At 34.7% G+C, this 16,171-nt stretch overlaps 1 long non-coding RNA gene across 8 annotated transcripts; it reads left to right on the forward strand.

Moving 5' to 3' along the window:
* The first annotated feature begins 3,182 nt into the window (after window positions 1-3,182).
* LOC122282911 lies at window positions 3,183-13,568 on the forward strand. 8 transcript variants are annotated; one of them, XR_006230494.1, is made up of 8 exons: window positions 3,183-3,375; window positions 3,490-3,602; window positions 4,317-4,471; window positions 4,994-5,091; window positions 7,427-7,621; window positions 7,740-7,933; window positions 11,091-11,703; window positions 11,829-12,606. It is a non-coding gene; the product is annotated as an uncharacterized LOC122282911 (long non-coding RNA). The 8 variants fall into 8 exon arrangements; XR_006230498.1 differs by having other exon boundaries at window positions 11,461-11,703; XR_006230499.1 differs by lacking the exon at window positions 11,829-12,606 and adding an exon at window positions 12,724-13,568 and having other exon boundaries at window positions 7,740-11,135.
* Window positions 13,569-16,171: the final 2,603 nt, after the last annotated feature.

Consider the following 16,171-nt stretch of genomic DNA (forward strand, 5'->3'; position numbering starts at 1 on the left):
TAAGATGAGTTTATATGTGTTTGAATGTTAAAATGAGTTTAATACTATTTATAAAAAATTGAAAAAGATTGTAGATCTTACATGTAAATAGATATTGAGTTGAAGAAGATTGTGGATTCTACATATAAAGAGATTTTGAATTGAGATAATTTTATTAATTTGAAAGTTGTGTATTTGGATGTTAGATTCAACTTAAAATTAGACTGAAATGAATAGATCTCAGTGTAATCTAACAACCAAACTAGCACTAGGCCCTAGTCCTAAAATTTTGTATAATTCCTAAATATTATCTATTTTATATGATGTGGTCCCTTCAAGATTATATTAAAACTAAATTTATAAGAAATAATATCTTTATTAATATGGATTACAAATTTTTATTATTATACAATATTAGGCTTTTTAATATGACATACAAAGTGAAAAAAAAAAATCATTTAGTGCTAATGATTTATATAGAAAATAGTTTAGAAGTTTTATCCTCCTCTAGCCTTCATTTAGTAATATTTTTTTAATATTTAAAATCTCAATTATTGTATTATTATATTTTTAATATGACACTAAAATAACTAGATTTTACATAGAACTTAATAAACAAGAATGAATATGAGCTTTTAAAATTTCACTTGATGGTTTCAATGAAGAAATAAATTTTAAATATTTGATTACAAATATAATAATGGTTGAGTTTTATTTTTTGAAACACTGTCCTCATAAATTTGAAAACACACACCACGCGTTAGAAAAGTGGGCCCTCAATAAAATTCTTGGTTTGCCACGAAATGGAGCAGACTTGTGCCAGCTACGATGCTTGCTATACAATGAATATGAATTGTAATAGCCTCCATCAAGATAGAGTACAGATGTTCAAAATGCCTATTTTGGATTAGTAGAAAATAAAGGAAAACTTAAAAGTTTAGTAAGTAAATTTGCCACTTGATGATCTGAACAGACATCCAGTGTGCGAATAGAACCATAGTAGTCCTAAAATAGGTTTAATGGACAATATTGGATAGACCCACAAATTATTATTCATTTAATTTTGAATTGCATAGTTTATTAATGGAAACGTCCATAAGGAATGGTCTAAGATTACTTTCTATCTATGTGCCGAACAATTAATTATAAAGCTATAATTTTTACAAAAGACTTCCAAATTTATGTCTATGATCTAATCTTAGACTCGCAAGTAGCGCTAGCTAGCTGCTCTAGAGAAAAATAAGATAGATTTTTAAAAAGAGTAACGCTACATTCAGTTATGGAGTGTGTAAGTATTGGACAGTCGTTTTAAAAAATAGTAAGATTTACTATTAAAAAATTAAATTCTTTTCATGTAAGCTTTTGTATTATTATTTTTTTTTAAATGATTATGCGGCACTTGAATATTAACAACTACAACTATCATTTTTCTTTTAAAAATACCCGAATATGGTAAATGGTAGTCTACATCACGATTTGTCCAAGAAAGTTTTCTTTCTTCTTATTAGTCTTATAGCTACAAGCAAAAAGTAATGCTACAAGTTGTGTTGCATACCTGCCTTATAATCTTTTTGTAAAAGAGTGAGATTTATTATTAAAAAATTAATTTTTTATTATATAGATCCTGTATTTATTCAATTTTTTTAAAATAGTTGTACAGCGCTTGAGCATTGCACGACTATAAATATTATTTCTCTTTTTTATGATTATCTAAAATAAATAATATACTATGCAAATTGCATAAATGTATTTTTGATACATCGGCCCGGTCAGTGATTATTAGCTACATGTAAAGGGGATATTTTTTTAATAATCATGAAGTTGTTGTGATTTTTTTTTAATAATAATCACTGGTCAGTATTTTTAAATATTGTATTTTTTAAAATATTTATGGAAATTAAAAAAGAAAAAGATTACACGAATCGGGATCCGGAATCGAGACCCATTGTGACATTGTCTATCACGTAGCACTGCCCTAAAGTAAAACAGCTTCACCCCAATAATGCATGTGCGCTTTAGAATGCAGTACCTTGAGAATGCTGAAAAATATCCATCTTCAGACTTCGGTTATGGGGCAAAAGAATAATTACGGCAATAACACATCACATATACCCTACATGATCAAATGAATATATCGATCAGATTAAGTATCAAACAATATAACATTAATTAATCTGTATTTGTGTTCATGGATATGTACTAAATTATTGAAAAATAATACTATAATATCTAAGTTTGTTATTTCAATTTGATTGTTCATGTATTTTATTTTATTTTTATTTTTTATGTAAAATTAAGAAAATGACTATTAATGTATTGATTTTTTAAAAAAAAATTATGAAAGTATTTAAGATGTTTAAAAAATATTTAAAACAAAAATTAAAAAATAAATATAATTTACACTAAAGATATACCAAATAGACAAACTTGAGTGGCATAGCGACACTACTCCTAAATTTGGCTTTCAACTATTTATATATATTTTTTAATTGAATATTGTTATATATAGTCGTGAAATGTATAGATATCATACGATCAATTGAAAAAAAGTGTGGTGTAATATTAAAAAATTAAATTTTTTTTGTGTTTATTTTTTTTTAAAATAATTATACAATAGTTACACAGTTTATAAATATATATATCATTACTCTTCTTAATTAGTTAATTTCCTGCTTATTTTACTCGTAATCGTGTTTATTGTGTACTGCACGTGCATCGGATTCATCTGACCTCAATGCTCTATCTCGAGGTGCTAGAAAGCGTGGTAGAAAAAGGAAAGATTACTAAACCTGGTCCATCCGAATTATAGCTAAAACACGAGTCAGAAATGAGAAATGATATTTGCAGTCGTGATTGTGCAAGCGGCGTGCAGTCGCTTTGAAAAAAATGAATTAATATAAGACCTACATGAAAAAAAAACTAACTTTTTAATCGTGAACCTTACTTTTTTTCAAAACGATTACACAGTATTTATAATTCCATAACTGTATGTAACATTATTAGTAGGAAATAAGACTTTCCGTATTAGTATTTACTTTATTAAAAGTTCAGCTAAATGTAAAATATTCTTCAAAACTTCAAATGCAGTTGCATTGACTTCATCAGAAGTATGTGTTGAAAATTTAAAAACAAACACTTCCTTTATATTTGACGTGGTACGGTTGATCCACCAATTATATTTTTTTATTCTAGTTTAATCCGAAACCGCCTCACTTCCTTCTTCTCCCCGCGTATTTTCTCTCTCACTCTCTCTCGCTCTCTTCCACACCGAATCAAGCGTGCTCTTATCACTCCCGCGCGTGCGCGCACTCTCTCTCTCTCTCTCTCTCTCTCTCTCTCTCTCTCTCCACATTCATGCTTGTTCTTTGAAGGTATTCCTCAAAGCCCACCTTTACTGTAAGCTATTCCGTCCCTCTTTTCCATAACTTTGCTCGCACGATGGCTTTTGTTTTTTTCTTCTTTTCAAATTTACTCGCGTGTCATGTGCATAACTGGGTACTTCTCTTGCAGCATTTGTATTTGGTTACTTGCACTGATTTACATCTGGGTTCTTGCTCAAATGCTTTCTTTCCATCTGGGGACCTCAATATTCAAGCAAAACAAATTTCCCGCACGGGTTTATCGTAAGATTCACATTTTTTTTTCTCATTCTGGGTTCTCAGATTGGTTTGATTTGCGTTTTGGTCAGCTATAGATCTGATTTATCTTCTTCTTCTCCTTCTTCTTCTTCTTTTTTGTTTTATTTTTTTTTCATTTCCCGCAATAGATATCTAGCATTCGATTGTAATCCTTGTAGTCTCACTGCACTTACATTTGATCCGTTTGGTTGCCAAGAATATGGAAGAAGTGAAAAGAAATGAAAATGTGATTTAGAGCCCTGTTTTTAAAAAATTGGCTTTGACAGGATTAAATTGCCACTACAACTAGTGCATATAGTGGTACGAGGCTCAGTTAAGTGAAGATTTAGCTCTGTTGAGTTCCCATCATCGACAAGTCTGAAGTTAATTTCTTTTTTCGTTTCATATTGTCTCGGTATTCTTAGAATGAACAGCATAATAAAAACTACCCTCAGATCCAAGCATTCTGTCTGTTTGATTTCTGTTCTCAGAGAATGGACTCTCTCTCCCTGATGCCATTCTTCAGCATATCTTGTCGCATATAAACACTTAGATATTCTTGCCCCGCTGTAAATGACCCTGTTTGGGATCTTGTGGGCTGAGTGTTCATCAATAGGATATTCTGCTGTAGCTACTTCAATAATATTTGTGAGTCTGTTTGTACATAAATAGGTGAAGGTTGTAATTAGTGTTTCTAATTCTCTTTCTACCTCAATGTAGTGCTCATACTGATTGCATCATTACTGAAGATATTGAATCCCTGAAGCTTTCTTGCGCCAAGTTGAAGTCACCCAGACCCTAAGCATATATTCCTCAAATACTGTAAGGGAGATTCGTGAACAAGAACGAAGATCTCAGAAGGCGTGTATGATAATGTAATTAAGACTCATTTGGTTGGTGACATAGTGCTCATTTGATTCTCATTAAAAAACTCATATTTTATGAAATGTTTTTCATTTAACCACATCCTTTTGACATGCAAATAGAAATTTCCTTGTGAGGCTAATGCCTTATCATTATTATTGGCCAGAAGTTGATGCTGTTATTTGAACAACTTTCTTGCTTCCAGTTTGGAGAATATTTTATATTTTTATTATATTTTCCTTATGAATGGTGTGGATGAGAGTCTTGTCACATGCATTTACCAATCTATCAATCTTGGTACTTTGTGATGGATTGCAATGGAGATCTAAGGATACATCTTTTCTATTTCTTTGCTTCCTACCAAAATTTAGTGATGTTTCCTGCTACCATAAAAATGTGCTATATGTAAGAAGAAGCCCTATTTATGAATTCACACAGAGTGATACATATTGAATGAAATTACCAATTCATAATGAGTCTCTGTGCTTTCAATGCGTAATCCTAAACCTTCTACTTGTAATCTGCTTATGCAGGCCGGTAAAACTTTAAAAGTGTAAGAAGATGGCATGCTGCATTTGCTCCAGAAGGATATCTGGATATAGGCAAGACTCTAAGTTGAATCCATCATGAGGTAAGCGCCTCTTCAGTGTTCACAACGTGCCAAAAAGTATGTTTAAGTTCATTGTTATGTCATGAAAATTAGATTGCACTTCAGCATGACTGTTGGTCTTGTTTTATTAGCTCATTATATTTCTGCATTGAATCTAAGATTATGGAGATATGCAGCAAACTACTAGTTTGGGTTTCAAAATGGTCATTTTTACCTGCAATATTTAATCTGAATGTTGGCTATATTAAGAAATATATATTGATGGTTTGGTTAATTTTCTCTCAAGGTATTGATGCCTTTCAGCTATTAATCTGGTAACAATATTAGCTATTAAAAATAATTTAAGTATCAAATTAAATTATTAATATACATATGGTTAGTGTAATTACAAAATATGAAAAAAATTTAAAAATATTATTATTAAAAAAATAATATTATATTATTATTTTGATGAATCCAATGGCTAATCCAATGTGGGTTTATAGATATGGAGGTTTTGGATATATGGAAAACATGTACTTTTCGTCAAATTTTGAAGATGGCTTTGATGAAGCCAATGCCAATGCTCTTATATGTGTTATTGTCTGATCCTGCTCTGTTCATCGATCGCTTGTTACGAGCATTAATTAAGTACCCAACATTTTTTTTTTTTTTGAGAAAAATTAAGTACCCAACATATAATGCATAAAGCTTTTTTTATTTAATTATATAATGAATAAATCTTCTCATCAGCCTACTATTTATATTTAACACCCTACTTATGAAAACAAATTTAAATTTTACACCCTACACTCTACGTGGCAAGCCAATTCACTCTCTCCCCAATGCTTCTCCCCCCCCCCCCCCCCCCCCCCCCGGCGCCCGGCGATGCTTGTCTCTTCTCTCTCCTCTCTCTCATCTTCTTCATTTCTTTACTTAACTCTAATGAAGTTCCAGGCAGAGACTGAGGAACCTGGGCTTTCTGGTCTTGGTTCTTGTTTGTGTGCCAGTTTAAGTGTTGTTCTGACTTTCTCTTTCTTGGTTCGAGACCTGGTTTTGATATCCAGAGGACTGCTCTTGTTGCATATGATCTCTCAGCGCATTCACACACTCACAAACAAGGCTCTCTCTAGCTTCCTCAAGTTGATCTCTCTTCCTGGTTGAAGCTGGGGAATGGAGAAATTGTGAGAAAAAGTGATTTACTTTTTGTGGGGGCAGGAGTTGTTGGACCCATTGGGAAGAAAGGTGAGATGAGAGGGGTTAGATTCAGCTACCTCGTATTGAGAGATGATAGTGGTAGAATGCTTTTATCTACATGTGGGCCGAGAGGATTGGGATTTGGGTGAGGGACTGGATTGTGTTGTTATGCAGGTGTGGGGTGGGGAACAATTGCTAATGTATAGAAAAACTGATGTGGGCTTCTTCCGCAACCAATGCATTCAGAATCTCTCATGCCTCCAAATCCTATCTCAACCCTGCACTCTCTCTCCCGCTGCTTCTCTACCAGCAATCTCTCTCTCTCTCTCTCTCTCTCTCTCTCTCTCTCTCTCTCTCTCTCTGTTTGAGGGTGTCAATAAAGAATGTGACTTTCCTTTTGTAAAGCTGATTTTCAACATTCTATGATGAGGTGGAGTGAATTGATTTACTTGTGCAGAAGTGAATTGGCTTGCCACGTAGAGTGTAGAGTGTAAAACTTAAATTTGTTTTGATAAGTAGGGTGTTAAATATAAATAGTAGGCTGATGAGAAGATTTATTCATTATATAATTAAATAAAAAAAGCTTTATGCATTATATGTTGGGTACTTAATTAATGCTGGTAACAAGCGATCGACGAACAGAGCAGGATCAGACAATAATGCATATAAGAGCATTGGCATTGGCTTCATCAAAGCCATCTTCAAAATTTTGCAGTATTGGATGGGTTGAAGTATGCATCCTTGCATGGGTGTGTGAAGCATGAAAGCACTGTGGCTACAATCGGTATCACCGACCATAAACATGGCTCTCAGAATGTGGGCTTCTTCCATAGCCAATGCATTCACAATTGGTTTGGATTCAGAGATCATCTCTGCTTGTATGGTAAAAAGCTTCTTTATCCAAGCAGCTGTTTTCAAATCCTGAGATGGTTTCACAAGCGTTTCACTAACGACAAAGACAAATGCCTGCCATCTTCCCATATACTTTTCAGACTCATTTTTCTTTTGTAGACGACAGTAGTAAGTACAATGGAAGAGAGACAAATCTTCAATGTCTGGAAAATTTCAGACTCTTTATTTGAACCCCTTCCCCTCATGCGTGCCGTTCCTTCTATGCACCTCGCATAGTTGCATCCCTCCGCAATGGCCAAAGCTCAAATCTCTTGGCTCCCACATGCAGCTTCATTACTTCCATGTCCAACGATGGAGGAAATCACTCCCAGCTAGCAGGAAATCTCACCGACAGATCCATGATTTGAGCCAACTAGCTCTGCAATTGACCGTACATGAACATTCATCTTGGTGGTTGGGAAGGCCACGGCTTGTGCAAAGGCATTGATCATCCCTGATCTGCTGCTCTGCTCATGTGTGAATGGTAAGTCCCGTCTACTCTACTGTTTGCTAAGGCAGTATTCTGTAATCTCACATTGGGTAGAACTCCTACCAGAGATTCCCCTACCCTAAAGTTAATATCCGTAGGGAACCTTGTGCAGGGAGTGGGGATTTTCAAAATCTCTTAAACAGTGGTCAAATTTAGCACCTTATACGGCAATTTCAACTACAAATACATCATGCCGAAAGCAATGCAACCCACCACTAGAATTCCCTGCAAACACCGCACCTCAATCCTCAGATCTAAGCTTAGAGGCCGTTGGTCTCATGCTGTGACCACAACGGCTCCTTCCAGGTATGAGTGTTTTCTATTTGCTATATTTCTATCTGCTATTGATTGGGTGCTGCTGCTACTTAATTTTTTGCTGGAACTGTTTAGCTACTTATTATTTTTTGCAATGTCTCCTTCCAATCTGTTGAATGGAAAATCTCTGGAAAAGGGCAAAAAGTTGATGTTATAGGAACAACAGATTATTAAATACTATTGAAGTGAACATGGCAAAAATTAACAGATATTCATGTTCCATGAATGAGAGGAAAGTTTAGAACATGAGAGAAGAAAGACATTGATTAGGCTTCGTTGTGAAGATATCCGTAAGCTCAACTACCACATGCCCAACTAAAGAATTTTATGTCCGAGTATCTGACCAATGACCATGTCACATTACTCAAGCCTTTTATTTATTTTATTTTTGGGATAATTTATGGTTGTTGTTGGAAGATTGGTGGTGAAAGGGGTGTAGCTTCTGGGGTAGGGTTTTTGTTGAAAGATAAGCAGAAAAGGCATAGAATTTGTATAAATAATCTAGTTCAGACACTTCAGGCAATTTCATTCTCTGCTCTCCATATGCTGACTGCTAGACTTCAAACTTCAAAGAAGTATATAATATTATGATCAGAGAAAGGGTGTCTCTGACCAGAAGATCCATAATAATCTACTAATCTTAACTTTGTGCAAAAGAATTCAGCTAGCCTTTGAAGGAGACAGAGAGAATATTGTAAAGCCAATAAAGTTGTAAGATATTTATGTGTTGTTATATGGTTGTTCAAGCCAGAATAACATTTTTTTTTTTTTCCTTTTTTTTCTCTAATTGCCAAAGGAAATCCCTGAAAGCAGCTGATGATGCCACAGGTTGTTTCCTAGAAATTACACTCGATCTTGTTTGCTTTTGTGTGTCTGGTGCTGCTAGTGGGGAATGTGTCAGCATCCCTGGCATCACATTAGAACACAGGCAATAAACGGTCAAACCATAATTCGATTTGCCAGTCATTTAAATTTTATTAATAAGACTTACTTTTTTATGAAGGACTTGCACAGACTTGTCTATTTAGAGCTTGTACTTATCATTATAAATATATAAACTACTTTCAACCAGGCTCCATAAATTGGTCAACCATGAAGCAAAACCCAGTCCTGTTAAACACTCTGGATTATTATAGATGTTTTTTATTTTGAAAGTACGAACATTCTATTTTGAAGTAAAAATTATATTTGCCTGTCTGAAATTAATGGTCTGTCTACTAGCCAAGGCGAAATATCTTGTTCAAGTCTTGATGATTGACATCATAGATATCAACCCTGTTAGTACAAACTGACACATGGATGGAGTCATAGAGATTTACCACTCACCACAAAGTTCAAAGCCATACTAAAAATCATTCTCAACCCACCACAACACTATATGCTTGCTGCAGCTTCTTTTTACTCTTCAGAAGCATCACCATGTTCTTCTTCTGCCTTTGCACCTCCTTCCAGGTTCTTGTCTGATTTTGAAACTTCTTGATCTGCCGTAACAGGAAAAAAATATACAAATCGTTGTCAATAAACGGTTAGAGATTTAGAAAATAGCTAAACCAGGAAACAAGGACTTGAAAAACTGCCCTAAACATTTTCTTCCTATTTCAGGAGTGCATTTAAGAATCTCCCTTATTGAGTAATAATATAATATATATGCATACAAGCTTTTTAATGAATCCAATCACGTTGGTTGGTGGTAAAATAATTGTAAGAATATCATTGTTTTAATCATAAAATTAACACACCCAACAAAAAATAAAAAAATAAAAAAAATGCAAGTTTACTACTACATTAACTTCAAGGTCCAAGGTTAAAATAAAATGTGAGCTTCCCCATATGTGCAATTTGACAACACTCAGATTTCTTCTTCAACTTTCTCTTAAGACAAATAAAGATATAAGTGAAAATGCTATGAATTGAGCAACTATATCTGCAGCTTTCTACTATGTATCTCTACAGATCTGCACATTGCTGCAAACCCATCTCTTTCAATTAACAAGAGCTGCCTGCAATTCAACATTTGTATAATGTCACATATATAGGATCTCATTTAAATTAATGTTTAAATAGACAGTCATTCAAATTTTATGCTAAACTAATGTTTTTAGGCACAACTAAAACTACATCACATTCACTCTCCTCATTATAAGTTTGAAAGCAAACAGAGGCAGATTAGTGGAGGGTCACAATTAAGTTATTAACTTCCAGGATTGGTTAAATAGGTCACCTATTTCAGAATAGATAGAGGTACCTCATAATGCCAGCCTGTGAACCTTGAAAAGTGGCGACAATGTTTAGAAGAAACTCCTAACATATATACAACCTAGTCCTGGTGTGTACTTGGACCATATTATGAAATGATGGGATGGTTCTCAAAGTAAAATTAACTAGAGCTCGAAGGATCTTGTTCTCTGCCTTCTATTTTCAGTTTCTCTGCATTTACCTGTCAATACAGTGGAAATGACCTGAGAGGACTGGGAGAAATAAATTTCTTGTTTACAAAATATTAATTTCCTTGTCAATGAATAGTGGGTACAGATCAGCTTCGTCTTTTAGGCATTCTTCATTCTACCACGCCTGCTCTTGTTTTTAATGGAGTCCCATGCAGTCTCTTCGGTTATTTACTACTTGCATCTTTAGTTTGTATTAGCTAACTTCACCTCAAATAACTTTGACATCAGAAGTTGGAGATAATTACCTCTCATTATAGTTGCCCCTGCAAAAGAGAGAATTTTAATTTGTACTTCCAAAACAGACATGAAAATCTGTCTAAAAATGCCAAGAAAAATGCATTTGAAATGAATATTCGGTGGAAACTCGGCGCTTATTATTTGTTAACTTATTCTTCACGTCTTATCCTTCGCACCTTTTTTGGCCATCCTTCTATGTTGTCCTAAAACCAAAATCAGGCTTGTCATGGTTATTGATTCTTGCAGATTGCAATTCCTGGTTCCCATCTTATCCTTCGCACTCTGCTTTCCACAATAAATCCTTAATAAATCTTAGGATGGATATCAATCTTGATCATACCAACAGCTTATTGAGAATGATTATGTTAACATAGCAATTCGTTTACTGCATTTTGTATGTGTTATGCATGTAAATTCAGAATAATATTTCCTATTTTGCACTTTGGTTATTTTTGTTATTGTAGTGGTACTTGTTACGCTCCTGCCGTAGACATCATCCATATCAACAGGTAAGAACTATTTGCATGCACATTTATTGTCTTCAAAATTTAGTTCACTGTAAAATTTTAGTACTAAACTTATTATGATGTTCAATAGATTCAATGTTTTGCATTGTTGTTATGTTGCTATTTGTGTTTTTCATGCCTCCGCTGCCAAAATAAATGTTTGTAGAAGAGATGAGGCTGCCATTTTTAATATTTTGCAAACAATTACTTGTTTTGCCATATTATTAATTTCTTAGCTATTCTACATGGATGATCTGGAAACACGATCCGGGATCATGAAATTTGGGCCGATGGCATGGATGAGATATTTCTTGACATGCTATACCAGGACGCCCTTAACAGTAGATTAAGGACTGGAAAGATCACAAATAGAGAGCATTTAGAATATGCTCAGCGGCTCACCGCTGTTGGTGGGAAGGTGTTTGACGTGAACCAGATTCGGGACAAAATTCAACGATTGAAGGGCCTATAACGTCTGTTTACCAATCTTTTGAGCCAAACCGGGATGGGTTGGGATCCTGACACGAAGATGGTAGTGGCAAGCAACAAAAGCTAGGGATATGCGATTAGGGTATTTATATATATATATATATATGATTTTATTTGCAAACCAAGCATATTTATTTAACCTAACAGAATAACCAAGATGTCATTACTATATTTTTTATTGATATGTTTATATTATGGAAATGTTAGGTCAAATCGAAATAAGGGAGATTTCGTAAATTCAGTTGCCCCAAGTATGAGGAGTTGTGCACCATATTCGACACTTCTATTGCATATGGTACTTTGCAACACTCGTCAACACAACTGAACCCATATAGTGATGAGGAGCAGTAGCTTGATTCAGAGATGCGAGCTCGGCACCCTCCCAATGTTGGCAATCGACAGGGTCGCGCATTGAGATTGATGATATGGATGAGGTTAGGATCGCGAGGTGTATCGACACATTCATCATGTAGGCGTAATAAGAAAATTAGCCAGGTCGATGTAGACATCTTTGCGTGCCTCGAGGAGGTGAAATGCACACAGATCGCGTGATGCAAGCGGCATGAGGAGGGCACTGGATTGACCTCAGAGAAGTGCAGCAAAGGATCAAATCCTTATCAGCCCAACGATGGGCCTTACGATCCGCTGAGTCATTGCATCATATTGTTGAGCAAGATTTCCCCAAGAGTAAAGGGGGCACTATGGTTTCATGCAGTGACATTGTTACTTGATCCTAGTATACAGTGAGCCTTCTTAACAATGGATGCCATTGGGAGGGAACTTTGGGACAGAAATTGTTTAGGCCCATGACTTGAGGATGATTTCTCATCTATTTATTTAATGTGATAGCTACTTTATTAGTTTCATGAAACGATTATCTATGACTGTGCTAAGTTTATGTTATTGCTAATTTTGTTGTGTTAAACTTTTTCCATGACATGCATTTGGTATTAATGTGATATTTATTACTAATATTTTGTCTTCACAAGTATATGTTGGATGGTTGATGAGGACAAGAATAAAAATATAGTTATGCTTGCTATATTAAAATATAATATTTAAATTATACAGTATTTAATTTTTAATGTAGTTCCTCTTACAGTGTAGCAGAAAGTTGTAGAGCATGGATGAAGAGACTTGGTCAGCGGGAACTTTGTCGATGGACATCAACCTCGATGCTCCACTTATCTTCTCTGATGGGGGTACTAGTGATAGTAGTGATGTAAATCACTTACACAATACAAGTTTGAGATCATGAATCTTATTGGGGATGTCCATCGTCGACAGGGATTGAATCTTAGATAGCCACAACATAATATCGGCCTACGAGAACATCAATATGTTTTGGAAGTTTTATATGAAAATCTGACACATTGTTAGGAGTTATTCTGAATGGAGGTTGAGGCCTTCTGCGGTTTTGCGCATTATGTGCATTGTTACATAACAATGCTTTTTTTAGGGATTTCTTGAATGAATATGGAATTCCCTAAACGTTGATAGGTGGGGTCCTTCAAAGTTTAATGCATAATTGCATAGTTTATTTAAGGAGATGACAGAAGCTTACAAAAAAGCCAAAAAGTGTTAGAATATTTTCTAATTCGAGATTTAGATAAAGTGCTTATAGTAATTCCAGAAAGGGATATGAATTTAGTCAGGTTGTAGGTGTGATATGCTTTTAACACTACAAAAAAGCATATCCCACATGCATTCTCACTAAATTCATATTCATTTCTTGAATTACTGTTAGCACTTTATTTAAATCCCGAATTAAAAAATATTCAAATGTTTTTTTGGCTCTTTCACGGGGTTCTCTCATCTCCTTAAATAAAATATACAATTATGCATTAAACTTTAGAGGATCACACCCATCAACGTTTAGGAAGTTCCATATTCATTCAAGAATTTTCATCTTTAGTTCAACCAAGACCTCGCCCACAGTTAGCAGAAGCATGTGTATAAATTCTTCATTCATATAAAAAATTAAGATTGACATTTGCATCAACGTTTAAGAAGTTCCATATTCATTCAAGAATTTGCGTCTTTAGTTCAACCAAGACCTCGCCCACAGTCAGCAAAAGCATGTGTATAAATTCTTCATTTATATAAGAAATTAAGATATACAAAATGTCGATCACAATCCTTGCAATGACATGGGTGATCTCTCTCTCTCTCTCTCTCTCTCTCTCTCTCTCTCTCTCTCTCTCTCTCTCTCTCTCTCTCTCTCTCTCTCTCTCTCCCTGCATGGTAGCTTCTACTCTTGTTAATGTTTTCTTGTAGAGTATGCTTTATAATTTATTTTTTAGAGGTTTTAGATTTAGTAACATGCAATCTTCTATTTTATAGTCTCGTTATCTCATGTTTTGGATCAGTTGGAGCATCTTTAATGGACTCAACAAACACAAATCAAATAGCACATCATGAGGCAATAAATCATCATGATTTTGAAACTGAGACTTGGTTTTCAAAGAATAGGTGGCAAATATTAGTTACGGTGGTTCTTTTCTATCTTTATTGCTTTGCATACTAAACTACTCGGGTCTTAAACACTTTCGTGGACACAGTACTCCTTGGGCTAGTAGTTGTACCACTTTAAGAGTACCCGTCCATCGTGGACGAGCTCAAGACTCATATATTTCAAATCGAGAGACATTACATTAGCTTCGGTGCGGTTGGATGTAGCATTTGCCTCAATGACTTCCAAGATGGAGAAAGTTCAAGTAAAGGCTTGTCGCCATCTCTACCACAACAACTGCATAGAGATGTGGGTAGCCAAGGGTTCAAATGCGATGAGCGGTCCATTGTGTCAGGAAAATGTCAGTACAGAAGCTTAGGAATAAGCATTACTAGTTGTCTGTAGTGAGGATTGGCTATAAGCTTATGAACCATGGCCATGTAAGCCATGTTATAAGAATAATAAGAAATGATAGCTTGGAAACTAATTTTTCGGCATGAGTCTCAAAATGCCATGTTATCTTTTTGGAATGATTATTAGAATTATTTTGTAACCTCAAATTGCTTAAAGATAGTGCTTTTTAATTTCCTGTCCATATTTTTCAACGGTTTTATTAATTTGTTTGTTGTCCAAGTAGAAAATAATAATTTTCTATGTGATACTTTACTGTAACCAGATGCATGTATTACATGCTTGGTTACATCACGAGTATCACATAGGCAAGCATTATGTTTTACTCGGAAAACAAACAAATTAATAAAACCATTGAGGAATATAGATAGGAAATTAAAATGCACTGTCTTTAAGAAATTCAAAATTACAAAATAAAACTAATGACCATCTCAGAAAGATATCATGACATTTTGAGACTCATGCCGTAAAATTTGTTTCAATGCCTATCATTTATTTTTAATCTTATAACATGGCTTACATGACCATGGATCATGAGCTTGTAGCCAATCCTCACTGTGGATAGCTTGTTGTGCATGTTCCTAAGCTTCTGTATTGACATTTTCCTGGCACTGTGGACAGCTCGTGGCATTTGAACCCATGGCTACCAACGTCTTTAGGTAGTTGTCGTGGTAAAGATGGCGACAAGCCGTTACCCAAGTTTCCATCTTGGAAATCATCCAGGAAGATGCTCCAGCCGAACGAGCTGAAACCAATGTCATGTCTCTTGGTTTGAAATATATGAATCTCAAGCCCGTCCACGATGGATGGCTACTCCTGGAGTGGCACAACTATTGGCCCCAGAGTACTGTCATCAACAATGTTTAAGGCCCGAGTAGATTAATGTGCCAAGACAATAAAGACAGAAGAGAACCATTGTAATAATATTTGTCACCCGTTTTCTGGAAACCCAGTCTGAGTTTCAGAATCATGATGATCTACTACCTCATGACACAGTATTTGATTAGCGTTTGTTGAGTCCATTAAAAATGTTCCAGTTGCTCCAAAACATGAGATAATGAGACTGTAAAATAAAAGATTTTATATAACTAAGTCTAAAACCTCTAAAAAAGATAAATTAGAAAGGAGACACTACAAAAATACATCAACAAGAGCAAAAGCTACCTTGAAGGGAGAGAGAGAGAGAGAGAGAGAGAGAGAGAGAGAGAGAGAGAGAGAGAGAGAGAGAGAGAGAGAGAGAGATTGCTCATGTCATTGTGAGGATTGCGATCGACTTTTTACAGATCTTAATTTTTTAAGTAAATGAAGAATTTATACACATGCTTTTGCTGACTGTAGGTGAGATCTTGGTTGAACTAAAGACGAAAGTTCTTGAATGAATATGGAACTTCCTAAACGTTGATGGGTGAGGTCCTTTAAAGTTTAATGCATAATTGCATAGTTTATTTAAGGAGATGACAGAAGCCTGCGAAAAAGCCAAAAAGTGTTATAATATTTTCTAATTCGAGATTTAGATAAAGTGGTTATAGTAATTCAAGAAATGGATATGAATTTCATCAAGTTGCAGGTGTGATATGCTTTTAACACTACAAAAAAGCTTATTCCACCTGCAATCTCACTAAATTTATATCCATTTTTTGAATTACTGATAGCACTTTATTTAAATCTTGAATTAAAAAATATTCAA

The sequence above is a fragment of the Carya illinoinensis genome, chromosome 11 (assembly GCF_018687715.1).
Source record: "Carya illinoinensis cultivar Pawnee chromosome 11, C.illinoinensisPawnee_v1, whole genome shotgun sequence".
In the NCBI taxonomy this organism is placed as follows: Eukaryota; Viridiplantae; Streptophyta; class Magnoliopsida; order Fagales; family Juglandaceae; genus Carya; species Carya illinoinensis.